Below are 16,340 nucleotides of genomic sequence, written 5' to 3' on the forward strand. Positions count from 1 at the left end.
TATCAAATAAAATATTACTGTGATTTATATCAAAGAGAGTTCAGCCTATGTTTTCCTTTAGGAGTTTCAAGTATCTGAACTTGTGTGTTGGTCTTTAATCCATTTTGAGTTTATTTTTGTTAATGGTATGAGGGTGTGTTCTAACTTCATTATTTAACATGGAGCTGTCCAGTTTTCTCAGCACCACCCATTGAAGTGTCTGTCCATCTTTCTCCCATTGTATGTTCTTTCCTCCTTTGTAATGGATTAGTTGAACATAGGTGCTTGAGTTTTATTTCTTGGTTTTTATGCTGTTCCACCAAGCTATATTATGGTTTTGTGCTATCATCATACTGTTTTGATAATTGTGGCTTTGTAATATAGTCTGATGTCTGGGAGCCTGACTCTTCTAGTTACATTTTTCTTTTTCAGTATTGCTTTGGCTATTTGATGTCTTCTGTGTTACCATACAAACTTTAAAATATTTTGTTTTAGTTCTGTGAAGAATGTCCTTAGTAATTTGATAGGAATTTCATAGAATCTCTAAATTGCCTTGGGTAGTAGAGTCATTTTAACAAAATCATCCCCATCCAAGAACATGGTACATCTTTCATCTGTTTGTGTCACTTTTGATTTCTTTCATCAGTGTCTTATAATTTTCAGAGTACAGGTCTTTTGTTCCTTTTGGGTAGATTTATTTCTAGGTATTTTATTCTATTTGATATGATGGTAAATGGGATGTTTTCCCAAATTTCTCTTTCCATTCATTGTTAGTGTATGGAAATGCAGTGTGTATTAATTTTTTACTCTGCAACATTACCAAAGTTATTTATGAGTTCTAACAGTTTTCCTTCAGTGTCTTTAGAATTTTCTAGGTATAGTATCATGTCATCTGCAAACAGTGATAGTTTTATTTCTTCTTTTACCATCTTTATTATTATCACACTGAAGTTTTTTTTAGATATATTACTTAATCCTCTTCATTTAGTTGTTTTTGTCCTGTTTTTTAATCTGGTCTATTTCTTTGTTGTCTCATATTGTCTAACTTTCTATGATTATCATCTTCTTAACAGCAGGTATGTAGTGCAGGAGCTGGTGCCTATTCCTACAATTCTCACATACCCAGAGCATGTGATGGGAGAAGTTGTACCATACTATCTCTCCTGGAGCCAGGTGGCTCCTAGTAATGGGGTCCATGAGAGAGTTGGCAGTGGTTCACAGTTCACAGAATTGCTTTTTCAGTGGGTGGGTGGGGTGCAGCAGTGACTCCTTTGACCCCTCCTACTACTGTGGATCTCTGAGGACCATTTCTTGCAGCTGGAAAATACAGAAGCTTCTCCTGCAGTCCCTGCAAATGCCAGGAATATTCTCTGGACTGCTCTCCATATCTGGGGGAGTCACTCTTCTACAGTCCCTCCCTTTGGTAACTCTATGGAGCATTCTCTGTAGCCCCAAGGATGGGGGATGCTACTTAACTGTTGCTAAAATGTTCTATGTGTAGCTGTTCATACAGTCCCTTTCTCTTCAGGACCAATAGCAGGAGTGGTCTTTCTTGCTGCCTCAGGGAAGAAAATGCACCAGCAGATTTTTTTGTCTCCTTTGGACAGCCTCACAATGTATGCCAATTCTGTGATCCCCTTCCCATTTGCTGGCAGAGATCTCAGAGCTTGTACTATTCCCAAGATCACTCAGCCTGCTTGGTATTCTCTTGTAACCCTAAGGGCAGGGGATGCTCCCAAGCTGTTTCTAGGCAACAGTCACTCCTGGGTGCTTCCAGGATTTTGAGTCACTGGTATCCTGCAGCCTGAGATAGTGCCCAAGAAACAAGGCTCTAGTGGTAGATACTTCCCCTAAATAATGCACCTAGCCTCCAAGAACACCTGGGTTTCCTCAGTTTATACCTTCAAATGTGTACACCTTAGACCTCAGTCTCTCCAGGCTATCTCTGAATGGCCAAGGCCAGTTTTTTCCCACATAGCCAGCCCCAGATTTCTCCCTGAGTCTGATCTCCAAAGCTGGAGTTTTAGTTTCCAACCTCTGCATTTACCAACATATAGTTGGGTATTTCATGGTGGTAGCACTGACCATTAGTGGAAGACTTTTTCCATTTTAACTGCTTCTCACTCATTACTGTGTTCTCCTCTGATACTCTAAAGTTCTCTTATATCCCAGCCGATCTCACTGGTGGGAGAACTTCCCAGGGTGCAGGAGATTTTCATTTTCAGCCCCCCCCCCCACAAGAGTGCAGGTCCTGTCCCACTTCCTTTCTCATTTTCTCTGTCATTTTCTTCTTTCTTTTGTCCTACCTACTCAGTTTTGTGAAGATTTTCTTGCTCTATCTGAATCCTGAGGTCTTTTGTCAGTGTTCAACAAATAGTCCCACATTTAGATGGATTTTCAATGTGGGAGTAGGTAAGCCTCACATCCTACTACTCCACCATCTTCTCTCAACCTCCTTGGAGGAATTGTTTTTTTTATTTTTTGTCTTTTTGCCTTTTCTAGGGCCACACCTGTGGCATATGGAGGTTCCCAGGCTATGGGTCTAATCAGAGCTGTAGCTGCCAGCCTACGCCAGCGCCACCACAATGCCAGATCCGAGCCACATCTGCAACCCACACCATAGCTCAGGCAATGCCGGATCCTTAACCCACTGAGTGAGGTCAGGGATCAAACCCACAGCCTCATGATTCCTAGTTGGATTCGTTAACCACTGAGCCAAGAAGGGAACTTCAGGAATGGGTTTTGATCTACAGTTTTATCTTGGCTCTTTTAGCAGAGTAGTGAGTGTCAGCAGCACCTCCTATGGTCTTGATCACTTAGCTGCAAGTAGATGTTTGGATACTTCTCCTCTCCAGAATTTGAGGAGAACTTGATCCCCTGGCTGGAAAGGGTACAAAACCTCCTCAGTTGGGTAGGCAAACATATTGGAAGCAAATTCTTTGAACTGATGTGAATAGTACTTATTGTCTTAGCATTGTCAGCAACTACTAGGTCCTTTAAGACATTACCCTGCCTAGGAAGACACTTGGAATGGCCTACCATACAATATTTCAAAAGAGATTAATTTAAGCTTGCTTCTGGGAACCACTTAAACCATGGCAGATCATCTGCCAAGGACTTACCTCAAGTAAAATTAATCTCCTGATATACTTTATATATCATTTATTTATTTGTTTTTAGTTTTTCCTGTTGATGGTGGTCACCATAATGAATTTAGTTTCAGATTCAATATGTTACCTATTGTGTTATAATGGAGACAAATGCAAGTTCATTGTCATTTTGAAAAGTGCCAGGCAATCCACATTTCCTTACAAATGACTATAACTACTTCAGATTTTTTTTTCTGTCCAAGTGGTGTATTCTTCCATTCATCCTGAAAAAAGTGACCACAGACACCAAGAAATATCTGATATTTCCAAACATTCTTTTTTTTTTTAAAGATTTTATAGGCTATATGTTTGGGGCCCTTCCTGGTCTACACTGTGCCCACATTTCTGGTGTTACCTTTTCATAGACCTCAGGGTGAAGTTCTATTGTTTTCTGAATTTTGTATGACAGCCATCTACAGGTTTAGAGAGGAGATTTTGGTCCTGGAGGGGAAAAGGGCATTTAGGCATATATAAGAAACCATGTTATAATGGCATGTCACCTAAATTATTCTCCAATATTTGCAAAATTAGAATGGCTCTGCCATTCTCCTGATATCCCAGTGACTTGGGTAGATTGATATTCTGTATATGCTAACTTGGTATATAGAATGGAATACGTTGTCCCTGTGCTGACTAGAAAAGTTAATCAGTTTGTCTCCCAATGTCAATTGTAAACAGGGCTCCTGTGGGGGTATTTTAATTGAATATCACAAATCCAGATAAATCCCTGGCCCTCTTCATTCATCAGCTAAGCATTCTTCCATTTTTACTATCTGAGGGGACTCACTGCTTCTCTTTTACTCAGCTTTCTTTTAAATTTGGGGTTTTCCAGGTCTGGCCAGGCCATGAAAAGATCTGCCTAATTCTCGGACAGTCTTTCTGAGTCAGGCTGCCCTGGGGAGGAAACTCTTGGGTTTGCAGTGGCCCAACTAGCTTCCAAAGCCCTTGGAGGGAGCTGAACTCTCACAGAACAGCTGCAAAGGACTTCCAGCTCTCTGCAGAACCCCCTGCAGCCTGGAAAAACTACAACAAGCTTGGCCAGACTGTGAAAAGATCTGCCTACATTCTCAGGCCGTCCTTCTGAGTTGGGCTGCCCTAGAGAAGAGCCACATAGGTTCTCAGTGACCCAGATAGCTGATCCAGCCCTCAGGGGGTGGTGGACTCCTGAGGTACAGCTACCCAACACTGCAAACCCCCTGCAAGAACCCCACAGCCTAAAAACACCAGAGAAAGCTCTGCCCAGCCCAGTGAAATCAGCTACCATCGTGGTGTGGACCTCCCAGTCCTGTCTGCACTCAGGAAGTCCTCCTTTGCTTCAGAGAGACCCTGTCAGCACCACCCACCCTCCAGAAAAGCCATGCTGCCACAAAGAAGATGGACCAACAATGCCAGCCCTCAGGAAACATTCCACAGCAGTGCCAAGGCAAACGCTGCCTGGTCACGGAGAGTACAACTCTACAAGGAAAAAGAAAACAACAAGAAAGATGAAGAATCTGAGAAACCACCCCCAGTCAAACCAACAGGAGAACTCACCCAAAACAGTCAAAAATGAAACCGATCTCTGCAGTCTGACAGACCTGGCATTCAAAAGAGAAATAGTGAAAATACTGAAGGAATTAAGAGAAGATATGAACAGTAATGCAGACACCCTCAGAAAGGAACTAGAAAATAGAAGGAGGAGCCAAGAAAAACTAGAACATTCATTTGCAGAGATGCAAACTGAACTAGGGGCAGTAAAAACCAGAATGAATAATGCAGAAGAACGAATCAGTGATATGGAAGATAGAATAATGGAAATCACCCAATCAGGTCAGTAGACAGAAAACCTAATCAAAAAACAGGAAAGCAATATAAGAGACCTATGGGATAATAGAAAGAAGGCCAATCCATGCATAATAGGGATTCCAGAAAGAGTAGAAAAAGATAAGGGAATGGAAAATATATTTGAAGAAGTTATCACTGGAAACTTCCCAAATCTAAAGGATGCTGAGTTCAAGATACAGGAAGCACAGAGGGCCCCAAACAAACTGAACCCAAATAGACTCACACCAAGACACATCATAATAAAAATGGCAAAAGTTAGTGATAAAGAGAGGATCCTAAAGGCAGCAAGAGAAAAGCAGAATGTTACCTACAAGGGAACCCCCATAAGAATATCAGCTGATTTCTCTACAGAAACACTACAGGCCAGGAGGGAATGGCAAGAGATATTTCAAGTGCTAAAAGGAAAAAATATGCAACCTAGACTACTCTATCCAGCAAGAATATCATTTAAAATAGAAGGGGAAATAAAATTTTTTTCCAACAAACAAAAGCTAAAAGAATACAGCAACACAAAACCCAGGCTAAAAGAAATACTGAAAGGGCTTCTCTAAACCAAAAAGAAAGGAAGGAAAGGGAAGAAAAAAGAAAAGAAATAAAGAAGAAGAAGAGGAAGAACTAGGACTGAGGAAACCACAATCAGAGAGCAGTCACTCAAATAATCTAGCATATAGATTTAATCATGAACATGCTTCAAAGAAAATAAAATTTAAAAGAAAAAAAAAGAGTCATCAAAATCATAAAATGTGGCCAAGGGATGTTAGGAAATATACAGACCCTTTTTGTTTGATGTTTCTTTTATTAATTTTAATATAGTAATGAAGTGTTTGAACCTACAGGACCATCAAGCTAAAACACACAATTATGGGAAGGGGTTAGAATACTTAAAAAACAGGGCAACCACAAGCCAAAACCAAATATTGCATCTGCAAAAAATGAAGAAAAAAAAAACCAGTCAAGCAGATAATAAGTGGAGACCATCCAACCAAAAAAAAAAAAAAAAGAAACAAAGAGTGGAAAACCATAGAATCAACGGGAACACGAGGTTCAAAGGGCAATCATCTATCAATTATCACCTTAAATGTCAATGGACTGAATGCCCCAATTAAAAGACAGAGAGTGGCTGAATGGATAAAAAGGCAAAAACCTTCAATATGCTGCCTACAAGAAACTCACCTTAGGACAAAGGATACATATAGATTGAAAGTGAAAGGGTGGGGAAAAATATTTCCAGCCAATAGACATGACAGAAAAGCAGGAGTCGCAATGCTCATATCAGACAAAATAGACTTTAAAACAAAAGGCATAAAGAAAGACAAAGAAGGACACTACTTAATGATTAAGGGATCCATCCAAGGAGAGGATGTTACTGTCATCAACATATATGCCCCAAATATAGGAGCACCCAGATACATACAACAAATATTAACAGACACAAAGGGAGATATTGATGGGAATGCAATCATAGTAGGAGAACTTAATACCCCTCTCATATCAATGGACAGATTCTCTAGACAGAAAACCAATAAAGCAACAGAGATCCTAAAGGAAGCAATAGAAAAGTTAGACTTCATTGATATCTTCAGCACACTACATCCAAAAAAAATTAGAATATACATTCTTCTCAAGTTCGCATGGAACATTCTCAAAAATTGACCACATATTGGGACAAAAAGCGGACCTCAATAAATTCAGGAGCATAGAAATTATCTCAAGTATATTCTCTGACCACAATGCCATGAAATTAGAAATCAACCATGGGAAAAGGAAAGAGAAAAAACCTACTACATGGAGACTAAACAACATGCTACTAAAAAAACAATGGGTCAATGAGGAAATCAAGAAGGAAATTAAAAACTACCTTGAAACAAATGATAATGAAGACACAACCTCTCAAAATCTATGGGATGCTGCGAAGGCAGTGCTCAGAGGGAAATTTATAGCAATACAGGCCTTTCTCAAAAAAGAAGAAAGATCCCAAATTGACAACTTAACCCTCTACCTAAGCAAATTAGAAAAAGAAGAAGAAAAAAGACCTAAAGTCAGCAGAAGGAAGCAAATTATAAAGACCAATGAAGAAATCAATAAAATAGAGATTCAAAAAACAATAGAGAAAATTAATAAAACCAAGAGCTGGTTCTTTGAAAAGGTACACAAAATTGACAAACCCCTGGCCAGAATTACTAAAAAGAGGAGAGAAAGAACCCAAGTAACCATAATTATAAGTGAAAAAGGAGAAATCACAACGGATACAGCAGAAATACAAAAAACCATAAGAGAATACTATGAACAACTGTATGGCAACAAGTTTGACAATCTGGAAGAAATGGACAATTTTCTAGAATCTTACAGCCTGCCAAAACTGAATCAAGCAGAAACAGACCAACTGATCAGACCCATCACTAGAAATGAAATTAAAGAAATCATTAAAAACACGCCCTACAAATAAAAGTCCAGGACCAGATGGCTTCACAGGTGAATTTTATCAAACATATAAAGAGGAATTGGTGCCCATCCTCCTTAAACTCTTTCAAAAGGTTGAAGAAGAAGGAATACTCCCAAAGACATTCTATGAGGCCACCATCACCCTCATTCCAAAACCAGGCAGAGATACCACCAAAAAAGAAAACTATCGCCCAATATCATTGATGGATATAGATGCAAAAATTCTCAACAAAATCTTATCCAACTGAATCCAACAACATATCAAAAAAATTATACACCATGACCAGGTTGGGTTCATCCCAGGTTCACAAGGATGGTTCAACATACGCAAATCAATCAGCATCATACACCACATTAACAAAAAAAAAGTCAAAAATCATATGATCATCTCAATAGATGCAGAAAAAGCATTTGACAAAGTCCAACATCCATTCATGATCAAGACCCTCGCCAAAGTGGGTATAGAGGGAACATTCCTGAATATAATCAAAGCCATTTATGAGAAACCCACAGCAAATATAATCCTCAATGGGGAAAAACTGAAAGCCTTCTCACTCAAATCTGGAACAAGACAGGGATGCCCACTCTCACCACTGCTCTTCCACATAGTTTTGGAAGTCCTAGCCATAGCAATTAGACAAACAAAAGAAATAAAATCATCTAAATAGGAAGAGAAGAGATAACACTGTCACTGTATACAGATGACATGATACTATACATAGAAATCCCTAAGGACTCAACCCCAAAACTCCTTGAACTGATTAATAAATTCAGCAAAGTAGCAGGATAGAAGATTCACATTCAGAAGTCAGTTGCATTTCTGTATACCAGCAATGAACTATTAGAAAAGGAATACAAAAATATGATACCTTTTAAAATTGTACCTCACAAAATCAAATACCTCGGAATACACCTGACGAAGGAGGTAAAGGACCTATATGCCGAGAACTATAAAATTTTAATCAAAGAAATCAAAGATGTAGAGAAATGGAAAGATATTCCATGTTCCTGGATTGGAAAAATCAATATTGTAAAAATGGCCATACTACCCAAGGCAATCTACAGATTCAATGCAATCCCTATCAAATTACCCATGACATTTTTCACAGAACTAGAACAAACAATCCAAACCTTCATATGGAACCACAAAAGACCCAGAATCGTCAAAGCAATCCTGAGAAACAAAAACCAAGCAGGAGGCATAACTCTCCCAGACTTCGAGAAATACTATAAAGCCACAGTCATCAAAACAATGTGGTACTGGTATCAAAACAGAGAGACAGACAGACCAATGGAACAGAATAGAGAATCCAGAAATAAACCCTGACACCTATGGTCAATTAATCTTTGACAAGGGAGGCAAGAACATAAAATGGGAAAAAATAAGTCTATTCAGCAAGCATTGCTGGGAAACCTGGACAGCTCCATGCAAAGCAATGCGACTAGAACACACCCTCACACCATTCACAAAAATAAACTCCAAATGGCTGAAAGACTTAAATATACAACAGGACACCATCAAACTCCTAGAAGAAAATATAGGCAAAACACTGTCTGACATCAACCTCATGAATATTTTCTCAGGCCAGTCTCCCAAAGCAATAGAAATTAGAGCAAAAATAAACCCATGGGACCTCATCAAACTGAGAAGCTTTTGCACAGCAAAGGAAACCAAAAAAAAAAAAAAAGCAAAAAGACAACTTTCAGAATGGGAGAAAATAGTTTCACATGATGCAACTGACAAGGGCTTAATCTCTAGAATATATAAACAACTTATACAACTCAACAGCAAAAAAGCCAACCAGTCAATAGAAAAATGGGCAAAAGACCTGAATAGACATTTCTCCAAAGAAGATATGCAGATGTCCAACAAGAACATGAAAAAAGGCTCAGCATCACTGATTATAAGAGAAATGCAAATCAAAACTACCATGAGACATCACCTCACACCAGCCAGAATGACCATCATTCATAAATCCACAAATAACAAGTACTGGAGGGGCTGTGGAGAACAGGAAACCCTCCTGCACTGTTGGTGGGAATGTAAACTGGTACAGCCACTATGGAGAACAGTTTGGAGATACTTTAGAAATCTATACATAGAACTTCCATATGACCCTGCAATCCTACTCTTGGACATCTATCCGGACAAAACTCTACTTAAAAGAGACACATGCACCTGCATGTTCATTGCAGCACTATTCACAATAGCCAGGACGTGGAAACTACCCAAATGTCCATCAGCAGATGATTGGATTCGGAAAATGTGCTATATATACACAATGGAATACTACTCAGCCATAAAAAGGATGACATAATGCCATTTGCAGCAACATGGATGGAACTAGAGAATCTCATGCTGAGTGAAAGGATCCAGAAAGACAAAGGCAAATACCATACGATATCACTTATAACTGGAATCTAATATCCAGCACAAATGAATGTCTCCTCAGAAAAAAAAATCATGGACTTGGAGAAAAGACTTGTGGCTGCCTGATGGGAGGGGGAGGGAGTGGAAGGGATCGAGAGCTTGGGCTTATCAGACACAATTTAGAATATATTTACAAGGAGATCCTGCTGAGTAGCATTGAGAACTTTGTCTACATACTCATGTTGCAACAGAACAAAGGGTGGGAAAGAAAATGTAATTGTAATGTATACATTTAAGAATAACTTGATCCCCTTGATGTGCAGTGGGAAAATAAAAATAAATCAATAAATAAATAAACAAAAAAAATAAATTTGGGGTTTTCCCTTTTCCAATGTCCTTCCTCTTTACATTAGACATATTATTACTTACTTAAAGACGGCTTACATTTCTTAGGGCTTCCTGACTTTTAGGAACTCAATGCGGTATTCAGAAAAGTGGAATTTCACCTTGCATCTTCCTTTTTAAAAACTTCTATTGTTTATTTTTATTGATTGATTGAAGTAGAGTTTACTTACAATATTAGTTTCAGGTACTACAGAGTGATTCAATATTTCTATAATTATACTCATTTTAAAATTATTACAAAATAATGGCGCTATTTCCTTCTGATGTTTGATATATCCTTGTTGTTTATTTTTTTCACCCTCAAGATTTTCTTTTGTTTTAAAATATAGTTGATTTAAATTGTGCTAATTTCCAAAGTACAGCAAAATGACCCATTTATCTATCTATCTATCTATCTATCTATCTATCTATCTATCTATCTATCTATCTTTCTGTCTATCATCTATCTATCTACTATTTTTTTTCTATCATCCCCCATCATATTCTACTGAAAAATATTGGACGCAGTTCTCTGTGGTATGCAGTAGAGCCTCATTGCCCATTCATTCTTAATGTGATGGTTGCATCTACTAACACAAAACTCCAATCTATCCCATTCCCTCTACCCTTACCCTTGGCAACTACGAGTCTGTTCTCCATGTCTGTGAGTCTGTTTCTGTACCTTATATAGGTTCATTTGTTCCATATTTTAGATTCCACATGTAAGTGATATCATATAGTATCTGTATTTTTCCTTCTGACTTACTTCACTTAGTGAGAATCTCTAGTTGCATCCATTTTGCATGGCATTATGTTGTTCTTTTAATATATGAGTAGTATTGCATTCTATTAATGTACCACATCTTAAAAAATTAAGTTGTTTCCATACCTTTGCTATTGTGCATAATGCTGCTATGAACATTTGGGTTCATTTATCTTTTTGAATGGTAGTTTTGTCTGGATAGATGCCCAGGGGTAAGAAAAACCTCCATACTGTTTTCCATAGTGGTTGTACCAATTTACATTTCCACCTGCAGTGGAGGATGGTTCCCTTTTCTCTGCACCCTCTCCATGTTTGTTATTTGTTGAACTATTAATGATGGCCATTCTTATGGGTGTGAGGCCATTCTGACCTCATTGTATTTTTTGATTTGCATTTCTCTAACAATTAAGTGATGCTGAGCATTTTATTCATATTTCTGATGGCCTTCTTTGGATAAATGTCTGTTTAGGTCTTCTGCTCACTTTTTGATTGGGTGGTTTGTTTGTTTTTTATTGTTGTTGATTTGTATGAGGTGTTTATATATTTGGGAGATTAGGCCCTTGTATGTTGCATTATTTGCAACTGTTTTTTCCTGTTCCATAGTTTGTCTATTTGTTTTCATTTTTGTTTATATTTTTATGGTTTCCTTTTCTGTACAAAATATTTTAAGTTTGACTAGGTCCCATTTGCTTATTTTTGTTTTTATTTTTTTAATATTTTGCCTTGGGAGACTAACCTAAGAAAAGATTTGTACTGTTTATGTAAGAGAATATTTTTTTCCTATGTTTTCTTCTAGAAATTTTGTGGTATCCTGTCTTATGTTGAAATCTTTAAGCCATTTTGAATTTATTTATGTGAATGGTGAGAGGGTGTGTTCTGGTTTCATTGATTTACATGTACCTATCCAGTTTTCCCTGCATCACTTTCTGAAGAGACTGTCTTTTCCCCATTTTATATTCTTGACTCCTTTGTTAAAGATTATTTGAACATAGGTGTCTGGCTTTATTTCTGGGGTCTTTATCCTGTTCCATTGATCCATATGCCTGTTTTTGTACCAGTACTACAATGTGCTGATGACTGTAACTTTGTAACATTGTCTGAATTCTGGGAGAGTTATGCATCCTTGTTGTTTTTTCCCCTTCAGGATTGCTTTGGCAATTTGGGGTGTTTTATATTTCCATATAAATTTTCAGATTATTTGTTCTAATTCTGTGAAAAAAAGTCATGGGTAATTTGATAGAAATCACATTGAATCTGTAGATTTTAACAATCTACAGATTGGCCTTTTTTTTAACAATATTGATGGTTCCAATACAGGAACATGGGATATATATTCACTTCTTTGAATCATCTTTAATTTCCTTAATTAATGTTTTGTAATTTTTAACATGTCTTTCACCTCCTTGGTCAGGTTTACTCCTAGGTATTTTATTTTTGTTTATTTATTTATTTTTTGCACTGTGCCCCAGCGCTGGTAATTTTTACTTGCAGTGTAGTAATGGTAAGTAGGGAAGGGATGCATCTATTTGAAGCAACATATCCTCACTCTTCTTCCCTTCCTTCTCTTACTTTGCTTGCTGTAATAGAAGAAATGCCTGAACATAGGTGATTTTATTATTCTTCCCCACTTTCTTGTGGAATAACTCTAATTGTGGGATTGGACAAAGACATTCAAAGGCCACTGTTCCTCAACATTTTATTGAAAATTTGTAAATAGCAACTGATCCTCTCTATCCACTAAAAGGACTTCTTTTTGCCTCAGGATCAACCAAACAGGCTGAATTCTGGACTGGGGCTTTCAGTGAATTTAGGAATCAGTGGAACACTTCTCTTTTCCCTGGGTATGTCCCACTTTTAACAACAAGGTTTTGTGTGTGTGTATGTGTGTGTGTGTGTGTTCCTTTCCTCCATTTGACATCTGTAAAAGTTTTAAACAGCAGAAAATTGATCTGACTGTAAGTAGATAACCAGTAACAAAATTAAATAAAAAAAAAACCAAACAATCAATAGAAAATCTTAAATAAACTCTCAAGCACAAGAACTTTCAACTCAACCCTCATGCACTGTGACTCCTTGGAGAGCTGTTGGATCCATGCCAATGACTCAAGAGACCTCAAGCAAAGCCTTTTGTTAATTATCAAAGCAAGTGTGACACTAGGTAACTTTTGCTTTAAATACAGTACATGGTACATGGAATCCCAAGATAGCCCTGAACCAATCCCTTCTAGAGATTCTAACAGGTTCCATGCTCATATCTTTTTACAATAAAATATAATGAGCCTGCTTCTCTAAAATGTGCCCTAGAGAGCTTTCTTTAGGGATAGATGAAAACCACCCTATCTTTTCAAGACAGAAGTACAAGACAAATGAATACAAATGGCGCACACACAATACAAACAAACCAGTTCACAGATCAAAGTCCAGCAACAATTTCCTCTCTTCAAGAGGGTACCCATTCAAATACAAAAAAATTGCCTTATTATGGAAAAAAAAAAAGCCCCAAATGAAAGAAGAGTGATTTTATGGATGCTCACCCCAGAGCAACTTGCTCTGCTAATATGAGCCCATAGACTCTAAGATGTGGATTCCTTGGCCTAACTGCAAGGTGCTGGGGAATCAGTGACACTAAAGGGAATTTTTAAGGGAAGAGGGTAACATGAGGAAAAGTGTCCCAGCAGCTGCTAGTGTCTTACCCCCAATTTCTCAACCAGAGCTTGTTGCCCACGAGGATTGATGTTCCTGACAGGTTCACCAAAATTTGTTATGGAGTCCAAGTTCCTAATGCTTGCCATACAGCAGGGCAATAAATCAAGAAATGAGACTTTTGGGCAAGGAATAGCAACTTTACTCAGAAAGCCGAAACTCCAAGAATGTGGTGAATTAGTGCCCCTGAGAATTCAGCCTTCTTGTAAAATGAGAAGGGTTCTTACAAACTTCTTTGTTTTTTGCAGCCCTCAGCTAGGTCTGGTTATAATATTTCTATAAACCTCCAATTAGGAAATTATTTTTTACTCTCCAAGCTTTCATCTCTATATGAATGTAAAATAGTTGTATCTTTAAAGGTCAAGCCTGCAAAGAAGAACATTGACATATCTTAGGCTATAGACAACACTGTTTTATAAAGGTGCAGATACAGCATGGTTAAGCACAGGTAACAGAGTAAAGTACTAAGCTAAAGAATAGATCTTTTGTGCTGTTAGGTTTGTTCTCTTTTACGCTATGATATATAACTTCATGTGAGCTGGCATTAAAGTGTATATGTTTTTCCATCTCAGTCAATTTGATAAGCACATCACTGTTTTACCTGTCTTTTTGATTATTAATATGTTAATATATTTTTTCATATTTATCCATGTAGATTATGCTTATTTGAAATGTGTTTATATCCTTTAAATATGTTTATATTTTTATATGGAAAGCTTTTATTTTTATTTACTTATTTACTTCTGATTTTTTGGACCACACCTGTGGCATATGAAAATTCCCAGGCTAGGGTCAAAGTGGAGTTGCAGTTGCCAGTCACAGCCACAGCAACACAGGATCTGAGACACATCTGCTAGCTACACCACAGCTCATGACAAGGCTGGAAACTTAACCCACTGACCAAGGCCAGGGATTGATTGTGCATCTTCATGGATACTAGTCAGGTTTGTATCCTGCTGAGCCAAAACAGGTATGCCTTTTCTTTCAAAAACATAAATATTCATATATTAATATGAATATTATTAATAAGTATTAATATAATAATATGGATATATTTTTACTTCAATTTGATATTGATATTTTCTCATCAGAATTTTAAAAATTATTTAAGCATGTGAAGATCAGTGATTCATTTTTAACACCACTTTTGAAAGTCTTAACACATTTTTGCATATTTTTAAGAATGATCTTAGTATTTTTATAGATTTAAATTATAATACAGCAATATCTTATTGGGGGTATGAATGGATTTCTAAACATGTTAGTTTTCAAATGGAGACTAACTTCAAGGGTTAACTTATTCATTAATTTACTTATTCCAAAGTATTTATTCACTGCTTTTATATTTCTGACAGTATTCCAGGTTCCTGATAGTGAAAACTAAGATTATGCCTGCATACAGCTCCTATTCCGGTACTAAATAAATCCAATAAATGACTACATACATAATATTATGTCAGAAATTAAAACAAGAGTGAATAAATTAAAGTTAGGGTGAGAGTAGAATCACTAGAGAATCTATTTTATACTGTCTGATTAAAACCTTTTATTCAAAATGTGAAATTTAAAAGACTCAAATGAAACAAAGGAGTCTTGACATTAAATATTTGGGCAACAAGTTTTAAAAAAACCCTGAAATATGGTTAATTTATAATGCTCTGTTTGCAGATGTACAGCAAAGTGATTCAGTTATACATATGTATTTATTTTTTCATATTTTCCTTTATAGGTTATTATAAAATGCTTCCTATGTTTCCCTGTGTTATAGTGTAGGTCCTTGTTGATTATCTATTTCATATATAGTAGTGTGTATATGTTAAATCAAACTCATGACTTACTCCTTTCCACATTTTTTCCACTTTGGTAGCCATAACTTTGTTTTCTATGTCTGTTGGTCTATTTACGTTCTGTATATAAGTTCATTTGATTATTTTCTTTAAGATCCCACATGTAAGCAATATCATATGATATTTGTCTTTTCTCTGTTTGGCTTACTTCACTTAGTATGCTAATCTCTAGGTTCATGTATGCTGCTGCAAATGGAATTATTTCATTCTTTTTATGGCTGAGTAATAGTTCATCTTGTAAACATACCAGATCTTCTTTAACTATTCATCTGTTGATTTTTGATGCAACAGTGCTGCAATAATATTGTGTTGCATGTATCTTTGTTTTTTAATATATACTTTTTAGAGCCGTACCTAAGTCATGTGGATATTCCTGGGCTAAGCGTCAAATTGGAGCCGCAGCTGCCAGCCTTTGCCACAGCCATAGCAATGCAAGATCTGAGCCGCATCTGTGACCTGCATTGTAGCTCACAGGAATTTCAGATCCTTTAACCTACTGAGCAAAGCCAGGGATCAAACCTGTCAAATTCTTAACCCACTGAGCCCAGCAGAAACAAATTATGGCTTTCTCCAGATATATGCACAGGAGTAGGATTGCAGGATCATGTGGTAGTTCTTTCTATGTTTAGTATTTCAAAGAACCTAGATACTGTTATACATAATGGCAGCACCAATGTACATCCCTGCTGACAGTATAGGTACCAATATTTATTACTTTATAGACCTTTAGACCATGACCATTCTGCCTAATGTGAAGTGATACCTCATTTTTTAAATTCGCATTTCTCTAATAATTCGTGATGGTGAGAATCTTTTTATATGCTTTTTGACCATCTGTTTTCTTTGCAGAAATGTTTATTTATTTTTTCTGCCCATAT

This window comes from Sus scrofa, chromosome 2, assembly GCF_054392235.1.
Source record: "Sus scrofa isolate SSC_HxYL_T2T_F1_AM1 chromosome 2, Sscrofa_HxYL_maternal_Yorkshire_Landrace_v2.0, whole genome shotgun sequence".
Classification (NCBI taxonomy): Eukaryota; Metazoa; Chordata; class Mammalia; order Artiodactyla; family Suidae; genus Sus; species Sus scrofa.